Source organism: Macrobrachium rosenbergii, chromosome 42 (assembly GCF_040412425.1).
Source record: "Macrobrachium rosenbergii isolate ZJJX-2024 chromosome 42, ASM4041242v1, whole genome shotgun sequence".
In the NCBI taxonomy this organism is placed as follows: Eukaryota; Metazoa; Arthropoda; class Malacostraca; order Decapoda; family Palaemonidae; genus Macrobrachium; species Macrobrachium rosenbergii.
The window spans coordinates 7,635,935-7,647,847 of NC_089782.1; the positions used below are offsets into that span (position 1 = coordinate 7,635,935).

At 32.7% G+C, this 11,913-nt stretch overlaps 1 pseudogene; it reads left to right on the forward strand.

The window, feature by feature from the left end:
• The first annotated feature begins 9,944 nt into the window (after positions 1-9,944).
• LOC136827914 (rhodopsin-like) overlaps positions 9,945-11,913 on the forward strand; it is a 2,163-nt pseudogene continuing 194 nt past the window's right edge.

Below are 11,913 nucleotides of genomic sequence, written 5' to 3' on the forward strand. Positions count from 1 at the left end.
ATATATATATATATATATATATATATATATATATATATATATATATATATATAAATATATATATATATATATATATATATATATATATATATATATATATATATATATATATATATATATATACATGTATATATATATATATATATATATATATATATATATATATATATATATATATATATATATATATGTATATATATATATATATATATATATATATATATATATATATATATATATATATATATATATATATATATATATATATATATATATATATATATAATATATATATATATATATATATATATATATATATTAACACATACACAATTGTTCTGCATTATTAGAATTACTAAAAGGACCTCATTCAAACTGGATGGTATCTAATGGAGATTTTTATTCAGAAAAAGTTACAAGCTTTCTTGGACAAACAGACCACATTATCAAGTATCCGTACTTTTTATTCAGAAAAAGTTACAAGCTTTCTTGAACAAACAGCTCACATTATCAAGTATCCGTACGGATACTTGATAATGTGGACTGTTTGTCCAAGAAAAAACTTGTAACTTTTTCTGAACAAAAAACTCCATTAGATACCATCCAGTTTGAATGAGGTCCTTTTAGTATATACAGTATATATATATATATATATATATATATATATATATATATATATATATATATATATATATATATATATATATATATATACGTAGACGACCACATGAAGGTGAAAATTAAAGACCAGGTACCAAGCGCTTTCGTGTATTGCATACACAATACACGAAAGCGGTTGGTACCTGGTCTTTATTTTCACCTTCATGTGGTCGTCTACGTATATATTATTTGTCACATGTGCAGTTTGGTGACTTATTGCTGATATATATATATATATATATATATATATATATATATATATATATATATATATATATATATATATATATTATACAGTATATATGCATGTATGTACGTACATATGCTCATTATGTATTTTCTTGTACAGTAACTAGCAGCATTGTCGCTCGGTATCAGGCTTCACAAAACCAGGTACTACCGGTGAGTTTGCTCAACTACCGGTGTTGGAAGTTCGCTGGTTTACCCCTACTTTTTACCCGATGCCACAAGAAAAAGATATGGAGGTCAGGGGATACGAAGGAAGGGGAAGGGTATAGGTTTTTACTCCGCAACCTGATAAATGATGATGAAAGCGAAAAGTAGAAATAGGAGTTTTCTCTCAATCAGTATAGAAAGCGAGTGCCATTATAATACACATACTGAATAGGCTTCGGTTTGAACGAGCCACCGCTGATCATGTGAAAAAGGCCATTTTGCTCTTTTTAAACGTAACCCGATTCCGACCGGTTTCTTGAGTTTGCCAGTACCTGTCAAAGTAGCATCACTTTTGCCTTGGAGGAGGAACAGGAATCTAAACTGGCCTTTTTAGATATTCTAATTTTCAAAGAAAATGATAATTTCAATACTACTATTTTTAGGAAAAGAACGTTCACTGGTCTTGGGCCAAACTTTTATATCCTCTGCTTTTCTAATTTTAAACTAAATTCTGTCCACACACTCATACACCGTGCTTTAACCCTCACTTCTAGCTGGGCCCTCTGTCATGAAAATTCTTTTTCTTGCAGCACTACTTCTATGATAATTGCTTTCCAAACAAAACTTTCTATAGAGTTCATTCCAGACTGCTGAACAAATCATTCAACCCTACAGTAAACTTTAATGTTCCGTTTTCCCATTTTACGTGACGATAGCTTTAGAAGGGATTTCATTGGGATCATTCAAAAGTATTTTGGGGCCATTGATATCAAGCTCATCCCAAAAAATCCAAAAACAATCGGCTCGCTCTTCTGGTTTAAATATCGGCTTTGCCCTTTGATGTCGTCCAGTGTTGTTTTTTTAATGAATATACTTGTCCCAGATGTAATCTGGGAACGTATGTCGGATCTACCAGGCAGCTTCTCAGGGTCAGAGCCAACTCATAAAGAGGTGAGTTATAGAACTGCATGCAGACTGTAGGCTACAGTCCAGAGCTATCCAGTATAAGAAATCATACCACCAAGTGCAAAACTCATATAAATTACGATAATTTTCAAGTCAGGGGCCAAGCACAAAACCAACAAAAACTTCAGATACTTGAGTCTTGAAATATCAAACTTCGGGTTCCCTCATTAAACTCTCAAACTACCTCTATTCCATTGTTCCTGTCATAGTTCATTACCATATGTACCTCTGATTTTTTTTATGTAACTTTTTTTGACAGTTAGTGTGGTTCTGTCATTAGCGTTGCGAGGTTAGCGTCTTCTGCTTTTTGTATAAGTATATTACTGTCTTAGTTTGTTTCTCCACTCTTTGAAATTTTCAAAAAAGCAACTTTGTTGATGTGATTTATTTGATTTTTGATGTGATTTTATGTTATTTTTAATGTGCTCATGTGTAACCATGTGTCAGCATGGAACGTGATTTTATGCTTTGTGTGTACTGTATATATTTAAGTGTGCTTTAGTGTGTGTAATTTTGAAATGAGTCTTTGTGATTTGTAATTATTAATATTTTAACGCAATTCAGTTTTAGCCATTCAGTCCTTTTATTAATTTATTCGATTTTCCGTAGAATTCTTTGATGATGTGATTATGAATCACGAAACGTAGGAGACAATAAAAAAGTTTGAATCTCCAGTGTATTCTTGCCCTCGATTATCACTTTATATATATATATATATTATATATATATATATATATATATATATATATATATATATATATATATATATTATATATATATATATATATATATATATATATATAATATATATATATAATATATATATATATATATATATATATATATATATATATATATATATATATATATATATATATATATATATATATATATATATATATATATATATATATATATATATATATATTATATATATATATATATATATATATATATATATATATATATATATTATGTATATATATATATACATATATATATATATATATATATATATATATATATATATATATATATATATATATATATATATATATATATATATATATAGCGTCACGAAGTGATCAAGCACCTGGTTATTACACAAATAACAATACCAAAAAAGTTACCTCACATTGACCAGATACTTGAAACCTCATAACAAAGAGTATTGACTGAATCACTAAAGGTACAATGATCCCATAAACTTACTTATCACTTGAGAAATTCAATGTAACTTTATCAAGTTATGGATGAGGCAACAATTATTAAGTTATATATTCAGACTAGTGGAAAATGGGTATCACTTCAATAAACACTATCTGTGTCTCTGGTTCTATTTTACCTTGTACACATTCATTAATGTCTCTAATTACTGGTGGTCAAATGGAACGCTGTGTTTTAAAAAACTTTAAACAAACAGGTTTATTTCTAAGTTCAAAAGTTATATGCAAAGTTCACAATCTCAAAAGATTTACTATTAATTGACAACAGTGTAAAATTTAAGTATTTCTTAATCAAGTTTAATTCACAAAACTTTAATTTATTAAGCAAGCAATTTGGTTGGGTAAGATTCAAACTATTAACTATCACTCAAGTGCCAAGTATATACCTGATTAATTAACACAAACATTCACCAAAATGTTACTGACTGGAATCCACATAAACATTCTCCAAAATCTCAATAACAGGTAGGCACTAACAAAATGTTAAGAAATCACCAGCAAAACACAGTAATTATAAAATTATAGTAATATGATAGCACAGACATATAAGAATGCAATATGCGAAAATGGAAATATACCAACCACCAAAAATGTGCCTAAAGATTATATCAATCTTTCACAAGAACACTTCTCTTTTAAAAAAGAAAAAGTTAAACCCACGTCTTTCTAAGACTTTCTCATAGACAACACTGCCAAGTCACTAAGACTTATTCAAAATAATAATTCTCTTTTACCTAGAATATCACTTTAACTCTTAACATTACAAAACTCAGTAATCACCACATTACCTTTTGTAATTATTACACCATCACACATTTTCCACAATACTTGCACAAAACAATATTCCTGATCACCTTCTACAAAATTAACAAAATTATACATATAATGGGATTATTGAGAGAGAGAGAGAGAGAGAGAGAGAGAGAGAGAGAGAGATGCTTATCTCAGGGACCCCTTTGGCTGACTGACTGTCTTTGTTCAGATATTCGGGTATCATAAAGTGATGATGAATTAGTCATCAATTTCAACAGATGTGTTTAGGAAGAACCTGTATTTGTTTGGAACAGCACTGCACTTAACAGTCCAACAAGCCCTTCCAGAATACATTATACATAGAGTATGCATGCATCATACATACATACACAAGTATACACGTGTATGAATACATACATGGCTGAGCTTCAAGCGCCTGACCTCTTATCTATAACTGACATTTCCTGGGACACTCAATCCAGCTGAGCAAACAGAAGGAAGCGCTTTTAGACCCAAAATTGGTTGGCTGACAGCATGTCAACTTCACTCATTATCTCTTTTCCAGATTATGAAAAAGAATAAGCACAGACACAGTTAATAAATATGGGTTAGACATACATGATGAATGTATAATAGAGAACTCACAGATTGGCTGACAGGTCATCACGATAATATAAGAGGGGTCTTTTTGCCTAAGCCCGAGTTACTGGACACCTGTGTAAATATGGAAGCGATAAGATCTTACCCTCTCTCTCTTTGGTGGCGCTAAAAATACGCTAGGAATATGTCGTTCATAACACAATTCCAGATATTAAACAAATGGAAAAAACATACCAAGACATTGTAAGATTACATGATATAAAATTTATCTGTAAGAAAAAGACATTTTAAAATCACATCTTCACAATAAATGACGAATCTGCAAGCAAAACATCAAAATTTTCACAGAGACATATAAACACTTATAAAATGGCTATATATATTATAACACCTATATATATATAACACCTATATAATATATATATATATATATATATATATATATATATATATATATATATATATATATATATATATATATATATATATATATATATATATATATATATATATATATATATATATATATATATATATATATATATATATATATATATATATATATATATATATATATATATATATATATATATATATATATATATATATATATATATATATATATTATATATATATATATATATATATATATATATATATATATATATATATATATATATATATATATATATATATATATATATATATATATATATTTATGTATGGGGCCTTGGCTGATGAGTTATTTACTGGATTAACATAATTTATAAGGCCCTGCGTGCCAAGGACACACGTAACCTGTCAATTGAAGGTACAAATTAACCTCAAAGACAGCTGTTTATAAATTTCACTTTACAACAAGCTTGAGAGAAACTTGTTGTAAAGTGAAATTGAAAAATACCTGTTTTCTTTTGCTCATCAGATGATTTCACTCTTGACTTGTTTTCCGATCAAACCTATGAGCTTCAGTATTGTCAAAGACAGATAGCTCATGTGTCTAGCACCATGTTTTTGCATAGAGTTAAATATGTTGAGCCAGCAGCCTGTCATACAGGGAAATGAGCTCAATAATTTTGACATAATTTCCATCCTTAGGGGATATGCAATAAACTTGAAGATGCTGACCTATTGCTTCAGTGTTGACTGCCAATACTGTTCTTGTTGTTCAAGCTGCCATGCAATGGCTGAGTCAAGGTGTCCTCTTGACTGCTCATGATTTTTCAAGAGCTCACTTTCATGTTTCCCATTAGAAAAACCACCATTAACAAGCAATGCTTAGAGTTTCAATGCATGGGAACGCATTAACTTGCAGTGAAAACACTACAAAATTTGACGGGGAAACACACAACCACTTGCTCTTGATGACTTTATCACTGTGATTCTGATGAAAAATCAACCAAATAGTACACATCTGTGGCTTCCTCCCTTTCTCCCAGCACATTTGCTTGGGCACTGATAAAAAAATTTGAGCATCATAGTTGACAACAATTGAAATTCCATTTCTTATAAAATGCTCTCTCATTCAATAAGACATAATGGCTGGTTACAGACCAGTGTCATTCACAACTTGCACTTCCTCTTGGTATTGCTCTTTGTGTTTTTGTGCTAGTTATCCTTGTGTCTCTGTGGTCTTCTTGGTGTTGCTTCTTGTGTTTTTGTGCTAGTCATCCTTGTGTCTCTGTTGTTCTTGTTGGTGTTGCTTTTTGTGTTTTCCATGATATCCTACCTAGTGTTGCTCCCAAACCTCTTGGTGTTGCTCCTTGTGCTTTTGTGCTAGTCAATCAACTCTCTCCTGTGCTGTGTTATATGGAGAGTGGTGGCCCAGTTAAAAGATTTGTTATATTCATGGTGAACAAGGGACACAAGGCCCAAGAGATGTTTGCTGCCAAGTTGCAGTTCCTCCAAGCACACAAAATAGGTCTGAGCAAGTGCTATGTTCAGACTTATGACAATGCAAGCTGTATGAGAGGCATGTACAATGGTTTACAGGGTAAAGTTCACTTAAAAACAGTCTCGCAGAATGCATTCCTTAAATGCATCATTAATTGAACTAAGCTTGAAAAGATGCTGCCGAGTGCTGTTCTGGTGCAATCCTGTATTTTGATTTTCTTTAAAAATTGTATGTTCAGTTTTGCAGCATGAACATTAGCTGTTAACTAATGCTCTAACCAAAGCTGGTATTATTCAGCCTTGAAGTGCATCACCATACTGCACTAGCCTTCTAGAGCTAATGCTACAAAAGCACTCAAGTCTAGCTACAGTGAAATCAAGAGTACAGTATATTGCAGAATATAAGGAGTGACTCCAAGAAAAGGTCTTGTGTATGCATCTGTTTACAGGAGACAGGCACTCACATTGCCTTCATGGATGATGTTCTTCAGAGAGTCAGTGCAATCAACGAATATCTCAAAGTAAAAATCTTGATCTGAATGTTGCTGTTACATCACTGGCCAGCCTGAAAGACCTCTTAGCATCTCAGCTCTATTCTTTTGACAGTTAGGAGGAGCAAGGTCAACAACTTTCAGATTCTGCAGAATATGTTCACACTCGAAAGTGGCAACACAATATTTGTTTGAATGCACTGGCCTATGACCAGACAAAAAGAGCACAGCTCAGCCGATCTGAAAAATCTAGAGCAGAATGTTGCATTCCTATCATCATAACTTCCCTTGAGGAACACATGAGGGTATATGACTGCAGTCACTTCGGTTTGACTGCTTTAGACGACTAATGAAGCTGTCCTCTGAAGAGCTGTCTAAAGCAGAAAAGAAATTATTGGATGTTTATCCCAACAATTTGGAAACTTCATTCCCTGGTGGGGTCATCCAATTTTTTTTTTTCAATGTTTATGCTGACAAAGAGCCAAATAACTTTAGCACTGAACTTTTTCTTTACAAACTTTTCCGCCATAAGAATATGCTTGATTTTTTCGAACTTAGAAGCAGCCTTGAGGGTGTACCTGGTTGTAATGATGAGCAATTACAGAACCGAACATTCGTGTTCCAAGTTGAAATCGATTTGAGAATTGCTTATGAACAAGCCTGATACAGGAGCAACTTTAAATTTTGCCATCATGAGCGCTGAATTAGATATCCTATACTTATTAGATATTTAGGACATAATAAGAGACTTTATATTTAGAAAGTCAAGAAAAGTACCTGAACTATAAACTTCACTCAACAAACATTCATGCCCAGAGGCTGTGCACCATACTTGTAATTATCTGAGCAAGAAAATTGATTACCTAAGTGCAGTATCTCAGCAAGTGGTGAGGGTGCTCATAAGCTTATGTTATTTCTTGTTTTATGTGTAAAATACTGGAAAACTGATATAATTTTAACTGTAAAATGTTTGATGTTTGTATGGCCCGTGTTTCCACTTCAAAATTAAATAACTTATTTTTGTGGAATCAGACAGTAAGACCTTCTTACAGGTAATTCCAGTATTTCCAAGGGATTTAAGCTTGGGCTACGGCATATTCTTTTATCGTTGTTACTTATTGTTACGTTCCTGAGACTTGTACTATGAGGGAGGTGGGAATAGTGGTGGGTTACTTATTTGTTTATTTATTTGTTGTCTACTTGACCTGTGTAAGCATGTGTTTAAGATCATATATTAATTTGGTACCTTTGATAAGATATTACTGCTGTTACTTAGAGGCTAAAAAGAAGAATCAGGGTTGATTGCTAAAAATAGTTTTGAATTATTACATAAAACAATATATTCCCTTACCAAGTTATTTACTTTCCAAATTAAAAAGATACTTATATTTGCGTAGAATAATAGTACGGTCTATTTATTTTGGGTATGATCGTGAATGGGTCAGCAGCAACAGTTCGCTCTATAACTGCATGTTTCTTCAGTTGCTACCCGGTAATAGATAAGAGTTTGAGGAAAGGAAGTGGTGATATCTAGTCATCAAACCCACCATTCTGCAGCCTGGTGTCAGCCATCAGCACGAAGACTCCTTTTAATTTTCTGAAGGATCACCTGCAACTCTTCCATACCACGGTGCCCATTTGAAGAACAGTTATTTATGGCTGATTCAAAACAGCTAAATAAGCATGGGGAAAATCATAACGCATGGGTTAATACTTACTCTACGGAGAAATGAAAATATTTTATACAATTTTTTGCGCAAAAAGTCATAAAGATCCAATATATGGGTAAATTTATTTCATTATATTCTGTCATGGTATGTACTTTTAGCAAAGCCCGTATAATTCTAAGGCAAATATGGCACAGCTGTAGGGAAAAAAAAAATTTGGCTATAAAAACCTCCAAGCCAAACGGGCCCCGAGCCCCAATTCCTAGATCCGGGCCCCTCACTCCTAGATCCGGCAGTGATCAGTAATGCTACTTTTAAAGGCTACGCATCGTCAACCTAGTTTTCCGATCTTTATGTTTTTTTTACACATGCATAAATTTATGTTTCTTTCGATACCTCTATTGTTAGCTTTTGTAATTATATTCGATACTTTTTATTTTATACAAAAGCCATAACGTATTCTGTGGAATTCTGGTTTGAAAGTTGTTAGCCTTTAATTTTCTTTCATGTGTATGTTTGTTTTTAATAATAATAATAATAATAATAATAATAATAATAATAATAATAATAATAATAATAATAATATAAACTTGTAATATGTATTCGGTGATAATAATAACAATCAAGAATACAACATAAATTAGCCCTACGTTGTAAAATAGATCATACTCCACAATAAGGTTATATTTACTTGGCATCTACAGTAGGTCTTTACATAGCAACAAGAATATGCTTCCAACGAGAAAAGCCACTTAGCCCGTTCACTGATCCAACCTTACTCTGGGTAAGTGGAATGAAAAAGATTATCAGTATATATACTGAACTCCTCACCAAGTAGCAAAGTGAGGAGCCAGATTTAACATCTGTTACATCTAATGTTATTTTCTTATGACCACTGTTTATTCATACATTTATTAAGGATTGAATGAGCAGTTATTAAATATAGCAGGTATGTATATATATATATATATATATATATATATATATATATATATATATATATATATATATATATATATATATATATGTGTGTATATATATATATATATATATATATATATATTATTATATATATATAACTCCATTATTACAACTGGACGATTATCCTCAACTGTGAGTATAAAAGGACTTATGGATTCCAATTTCTATGTGTAAAAGAAGGCATAAACATTTTCATTAAGCTTGAAGGTAGAAAACCAACGTACTTGCCGTTGTTGCTCTCAAATACAATTAACTCTATAGTTGAGTCAGCCAAGCATGCAAGTGAGGTATATAAAGTGCTTCCTCGGCGAAGAGAGGCATTCCAGCTTCGGCAGCGCGAGGAACGGAATCCCGGCCACCTGTTCCTGACGGCTGCTGGTTTTCTATCGTCTCGAAAAACTTCCTCAACGAAGGTACCTCAAGCAAAGAAATTATTATTATTATTATTATTATTATTATTATTATTATTATTATTATTATTATTATTATCATCATGTTGTATATCATATTCTGACTTCCGTATTATTTCACTCACGTCACTTTTATCTTCAAAGTATATTCGTTAAGAAGTTGAAAAATGACTTAGTTTAACCATGTACCCTTAATTCTTAGGATTAGAGTCACTCGTAATTCATAAATATAAATTGAAAAATGTTCACCTCATGTTTTTGATATTTCTACCAAAGATTTTAATTACATTTTTATACAATAGTAAAAGGCATTTGGAAAATGAACTTGTAAAACATTGAAGAGTAAATTTCAGAAATATCAGAAAACTAAAACTAGTTGACAAATGATATTTAAGCTACCTAACTGAAGACCAGTGAAGACCTGCGGTAATCTGAAGTTTTCAAAATAAAATCCCTGATATTGGTGAAAAAAAAAGTCCGGTCACTCTACACATTTCCTAATCCTTGAATGACTGACACAAGCGAGAATTCCATTAATTTCTACAATCAGTAGATTGGTTTCTAAGAAGACTGAGGCAATCACAGGTCTAACTTATTTTTTTATCAACATTAATATCAGATAATATGCTCATTACCATTCAAATTTAGGAAAATATTTAGGGGTGTTCGTTAAAAAATGTATGTAGGTGAATATCAATGCTAACAACAAAGAACATGACATATTTTTCCACGATGGGTTATAAAGCTGTATCAGAGGTAGTAACCAGTAAACCTCAGCATCACTGAACTTTGTACTCTTGGTTTCTTGCAGATGGGTTACTGGGAAGATCCTTCTAACATGGGTGGCAGTGACCTCCTGCCCTCTACGAACCCATACGGTAACTACACTGTTGTCGACAGGGTTCCCCGAGAGCTTCTAAGTTACATCCACGAACACTGGTACCAGTACCCTCCCATGAACCCACTTTGGTATAGCTTAGTTGGTTTCTGGATGTTTGTGATGGGGATGCTTTCTGTTTGCGGTAACTTTGTTGTCATCTGGGTCTTCATGAACACCAAATCTCTCAGGACTCCATCAAATATGTTTGTTGTAAGTCTGGCCTTCTCAGATTTCATCATGATGTCATTCATGTTCCCCCCAACTTTGGTGAACTGTTACTATCAGATGTGGGCCTTCAGTGGTTTCTTCTGCGAAATCTACGCTGCCGTAGGTTCTGTCTGTGGATGCGCTTCTATTTGGTCCATGGTTTTCATTACTCTCGATCGTTACAACGTCATTGTGAAGGGTATTGCAGCAAAGCCTTTAACAACAAATGGTGCTTTGATGAGAATTTTGTTTGCTTGACTCAAACTATCATTTGGTGCGCTCTTCCATTGTTTGGAATCAACAGATATGTCCCTGAAGGCAACATGACTGCCTGTGGTACCGACTACCTCAGTGATGATCTGATGGGCCACCTTTACCTGTATTTCTATGCTCTTGATTGCTATGTCCTTCCACTCTTCATCATCATTTACTGTTACACATTCATCTTGAAGGCTGTTGCTACTCACGAGAAACAGATGCGTGAACAGGCCAAAAAGATGGGAGTCAAGTCCCTGAGAAATGACCCAGAAGCCAGAAAGACATCTAATGAATGCCGCCTTGCTAAAGTTGCTCTCATGACTGTTTCACTGTGGTTCATGGCATGGACTCCTTACTTTGTCATCAATATGGTAGGCATGAATCACAAGCCTTTCATCACCCCTCTCTTCACCATCTGGGGTTCCGTTTTCGCCAAGGCCAATGCTGTGTACAACCCCATCGTTTATGCCATCAGTCATCCCAAGTACCGAGCTGCTATGGAAAAGAAACTGCCATGCCTTTCTTGCC